Source organism: Vitis riparia, chromosome 3, assembly GCF_004353265.1.
Source record: "Vitis riparia cultivar Riparia Gloire de Montpellier isolate 1030 chromosome 3, EGFV_Vit.rip_1.0, whole genome shotgun sequence".
Taxonomy (NCBI): domain Eukaryota; kingdom Viridiplantae; phylum Streptophyta; class Magnoliopsida; order Vitales; family Vitaceae; genus Vitis; species Vitis riparia.
The window spans coordinates 16171968-16177322 of NC_048433.1; the positions used below are offsets into that span (position 1 = coordinate 16171968).

At 34.4% G+C, this 5355-nt stretch overlaps 1 non-coding gene across 1 annotated transcript; it reads right to left on the bottom strand.

Annotated features, from left to right (window-relative positions):
- Nucleotides 1-462: 462 nt before the first annotated feature.
- On the bottom strand, nt 463-554 carry TRNAY-GUA. The gene is given in 2 exon segments: nt 463-498; nt 518-554. It is a non-coding gene; the product is annotated as a tRNA-Tyr (tRNA).
- Between the last annotated feature and the right edge of the window lie 4801 nt (nt 555-5355).

Below are 5355 nucleotides of genomic sequence, written 5' to 3' on the forward strand. Positions count from 1 at the left end.
GATATCCCAAATGTTGTCCACCATATTATTTTTTCATTTGATCATCTTCTTATTCAACTTTAAACCATTTTTTTTGTGCATATTATTGCATCTCAAGGTGAAGATCCATATTGGTGAGAATGCCTAAGAGTAGAGGAACGACTGACTTCATCCACCAACTTTAATCACTGCTTGTAAGAAAAATATAAAGGTATGTAATTCATCTTTTTTAATATTCAATGTTGAGTTAGTAGTGAAAATTTGAATAGTGAGAATGGTTTTATACTTTGAGCTGATCAATCTACCACCTAAAATCCTTTTATGTGTTTGTTGTTTATAATGATCAATATTTTTACGAGTTTTATTTTTTCCATAACTCTCGAATCTTATATAGATAAATTTTAAGTTCATATACTATAATCTTTTAATTCTTTACTAAAAAGAAGTGAAAAATAGTCCATTTGGTATTTGGAAAAAAATATTTTCGACCTGTTGGATTCGAACCAACGACTTAAGGATATCTATTGGGTTAACCCCACTACAATCCTCCGCTCTACCAACTGAGCTAAGGTTGGAGATGTGAAGTAAGTTATTTGAAACAAAATTAGCTTAAAATATGGCTATCCCAAATGTCGTCCACCATATATTTTTTTTCATTTGATCCTCTTCTTATTCAACTTTAAACTATCTTTTTTGCGCATATTATTGCAACTAAGGTGAAAATCCATATTGGAGAAAATGCCTAAGAGTAGAGGAGCAACTAACTGACTTCACCTACCAACTTCAATCATTGCCTGTAAAACAAATATAAAGGTATGTAATTTTTTTTTTTTTTTATATCCAATGTTGAATTAGAAATGAAAATTTGAATAGTGAGAATATTTTTATATTTTAAGATGATTAATATGCCCCTCAAAAACCTTTTTTATGTTTGTTATTTATATAATGATTAATATTTTTACAAGTTTTATTTTTCCATAACTCTCAAATCTTTTGCAAATAAATTTTGAGTTCATACACTGTAAGTCCATTTAGCATTTGGAAAAAAAAAATATTTTTAACCTGTCCAATTTGAATTAGCGACCTAAGGATATCTATTGGGTTAAACCAACGACAGTTCTCCGCTCTACCAACAAAGCTAAGGTTAGATTTGAAGTCTACAATCAAAGCTAAGTTATATAAATTGTGAGTTGTTTGATTTTAGGTGATTCTTGGGAATTTATGGATGTTCGTAAACTTAAAAAAATCATAAACTCTTTTGTTAGAGAGAAACTAAAACATAGAATACCAAGCCCTTATAGTAACTAGCTATTTGGTATTGTTCATCAAAAGAAAATACATGGATTGACCCCATCATTTCTATCCCGTAGAAATTATGAGATCACTCGAGAAACACTTTCATTAAGTTGAGGTTTGTTTGTTTGTTTGTTTGTTTTTTAAATGGTAAGACTCCAATGGCTTAAAGTGATGTGTAGTTTTGAAATCATTGGTAAATGAAATAAAGGGACATCGTTTACAAAGCTACTTAGGGACCTTTATATGTAATCAACACAATGTGTTTATTCAAGTTAATGATTGGATATGTGTTCTAATTGTTGAGAATGACAAGATATGGGCTCTTGTTTTAGTATGTTTTCTTTCACATTAATATGAAATGAAATATTATTCTTATCTTACCTTGTGATTATTATTTGAATCATTTTTAGGAAAAGTTTAATGTTGAGTGTTGAGAACCCCATATTTCTCCATTCCTTATCTCTAGATCTCGTAGGGTGCATGCACCTATCTATAGGGATCTTTAGATCTAATTCAAAGAAAACAAATGGCTTCAAAAACCATTTTAGGATAGAGATCTAGAGATTTAAGACTCATACTTGGATTTGGATTATCTTAAATCAATTCCTGATGGTGAAAAACATGCCTGAAGGTCTTGTACATCTAAGATTTACCTCTCAATGATTTGAAAATCCTGACACTCTAAAGTATAGGCTTTGGAAGGGAGGAATCATAGGCTCTCTTTCTTTAGAGGCGGAAGACAACTCTTATAGCAAAAAATGATGGACACCCTAACCCCTAAGGGGTGTTTATAAGGTTCCCCTACTAGGCTTAAGTGACTTGAGCCCAACACGGCTTAGATCACTTAAATTAGCCCAAAACATCCTAATTCATTAATTAACCACACAGGGCCATCTAATTAATCAATTAACCTAATCTAAAGAGCTTGTTCACTATCCCCTGTGCAATCTTGTGTAATTACCAAAACACCTTTATGCATAAGAATGAACCTAGAGTCAATCCTACCCTCATAAACTGTGTCATCATAGTATATGAACTCAAAGTAGGGACCACTAAGATCCATAGGAGTACTAGCTTCCTCAGAATCTAATTCCGAAGTTGATTCAACATTCCACTAAAAAGAATCAACTATACTCTAGTATCTTATGTAAATAATAATGAGACGAAGTTGGGGTCTCTAACCTATTATCCATTCCATGCAAGCTTCCCATGAACTGGTGTTCATAATCTAACAAGGTAGTGTTATCACCTATCAAGATTACTACTCAAATCTTTGAGTTACAAATCCCACTTATTATGTGATCAACTGATATACTCTAGCTCTAAGGCGTATATGTCAAATTCCACTAAAGGAATTAGTTCGACCACAGATTTCATGATCACATGTCTTTTAGATAACCCAAGAGGACACACTGTCTCAATCCCATGAGATATCATGGTGCCTCCGTTGAGAATACTTGTTGCCACTAGCTTCCATCAACAATAACCCATTCTATAGGAATATATGACCACTTTAGGATCTCACCCATAATTCAAAGGTTTTAATTGATTTTAGCATAGACTTGATATCCTTTCAAAGTTAAGAGTCTGTGTAGTATTAATAGCTCGATAAATCATGACATTGATAGCCTTGAGTCTCGATTCATTGTAGATTTTGTCCAGTGTGCATCACATACACTAGCGCACTCACCATGAGAAACTCATCTCAACTACCAAAACAAGTTGTCCCTCTAATTAGGAGGTAGTGCACTCCAATCTCTATTGGATTTTCCCAAATCCATGAACTAAGTGTGGAAAATTTATCTATTTACAAGGAACCCATGACTTGTATCTTTTGTGAAACTCCTAATGCACATAAGTTATGAACAATATGAGAGATATGAGTTGAATGCTCAAATCAATGTCAATGTATAAAAGCGATAGTAAGTGGATAGTCAAGTTTGGGCTCAATCCCAACAAATTCCCATTAGCCTTAAAAGTAGACCGGGCACTACATAAAGAATCTACTATATAGTCATATCGCTTTCTTAACTATCTCATAAAGCAAGTATCACTTTCTCTCAATGAGTTTTCTCTTTTAGTGGTATCTTGGTTCTTTAGACTATGCCACCATCCCACTATTATTAAAAACATGATCTTGGATGATACAACCAAGGGAACTACCCATAAACCATTTGACTTCCTTTGTTGCTTTAGAAGCAACAAAAACAACTTAGATGATACATATAACTAGAAATAGACCTACAAGAGTCCTCATCAGATTGAAAGTCTAATTCCTAATACCTAACGACTACTATCTCAATGCTAAAACTCACAAGCTCTAAATCCCTTGTTCTTCAAAGATACTTAAGTATATGCTTGACATCCGCCTAAGACTCTAACAATGGATTAGACTGATATGTACTCACCATTCTTACAACAAAGAAAATATTTAGTCTAGCACATACATCTCATACTTAAGCTACCCATTATAGAGGCATAGGATACCACATTAATGTAATCTCTTTCCTCAAATCTCTAAGGACATTGATCCTGAGAAAGACAACTTTAAACCCAAAGGGTAGCAAACCCTTTTTAGAATTATACATCATGCACATGACCAAATGCTTATCAATATTTGGAGTCTTGGGTCACTCTGTTTCCCTGCCCTAGATCTTATAGGGTGCATGCATCTATCCCTAGGGCTCTCTAGATTTAATGCGACGAAAAATAATGGTTTCAAAAACCATTATAGAATAAAGATTTAGAGATTTGAAACTCATACCTATGATCTGGATGTTTCAAAATCAAAATCCATCCATTAAAGAACATGCCTAGAAAAACTGAAAAGTCTCTTTCCTTAAGTTGCTGCCCACGTGCGCATCCCATGTGATTCTCATACATGTAGCTTATGGGAGTCCATGCGGTTCTCATGCACGTAGCTTGTGCACATCTTGTGAACTATAGCCCTACATCCAAGGAGGTCTTACACACCAAAGTGTACACCAAAGGTCTTGTACACCAAAGATCTTCCACCCAATGACTCGAACCATAATCTTGGCACTCCAAAGTATGGGCTTTGGAAATGAGAAGTCTATGACTCTCTCTCTCTCTTTCTCTCTAGAGGTGGAACACAGCTCTTACCACAAGTCATTAGAAAACCATAACCTTTAAAGGGGTATTTATAGGGTTGGCCATTAAGCATAAGTGACTTAAGCCTAACAAGGCTTGAGTCACTTAATCTAACCCAAAACGAGTCCTAATTAATTAATTAACCATATACGATCATCTAATTAATCAATTAGCCCAAACCAGAAACCTTGTTCATTATCCCTTGTGCAACCTTATGAAATTATAAAAATGCCCTTATGCACAAGAATAAACCTAAAACCAATCCAACCTTTATAAATCAAATCTTGACTGATGACAATATATCTACTTTATATCCAATGACTAGATTGTCATCTACCTACAAGATCTAAGAGCACTACCATGTTTTCTTAAGCTTTCTTGTACACAAAAGACTCTTTGCTGTGAAAATTTTTTGTTACTTCATCTCATAAATGAGATGCACCTTAATAGATAGGAGTATTTTGATTGATTTGAGTATGGCTACTGTTGAAAAGGTTTTCTATAATTGAAACAAAGTTTCAAACTATAACCTTTAGTTATAGACTAGCCACGTAAAACTCAAGTTTTCCATCTTCTCCTTTGTTCCTCTTATAGACCAACTTACACCTATAGGTTTTATCTGGTTCCCAACCAGTTCAGCCGGTTGATAAAAAATCCCAAATTCGGTCAGAAAGTTCCTAAGTGATTAAGGAAGCAAAAAAAAGAAACGGTTCTCAATTCCGAATGAGTGAGAACCAGACCAAGAAAGGCAAGTGTTCCCCATGGCTGACAGAGGCAGTCAGTTATGGTGCTGAACCGGTTCCCAACCGGTTCATCCGGTTGATAAAAAATCCTAAATTCGGTCAGAAAGTTCCTAAACCAATCAACAACAATCATGTGTGGCCTTTATTATCCACACCCAAGCAATACAATCCTCATATCAAAGGGAAGAAAAGATGATGAGGAAGGAGAAAAACATATGAAGACGAG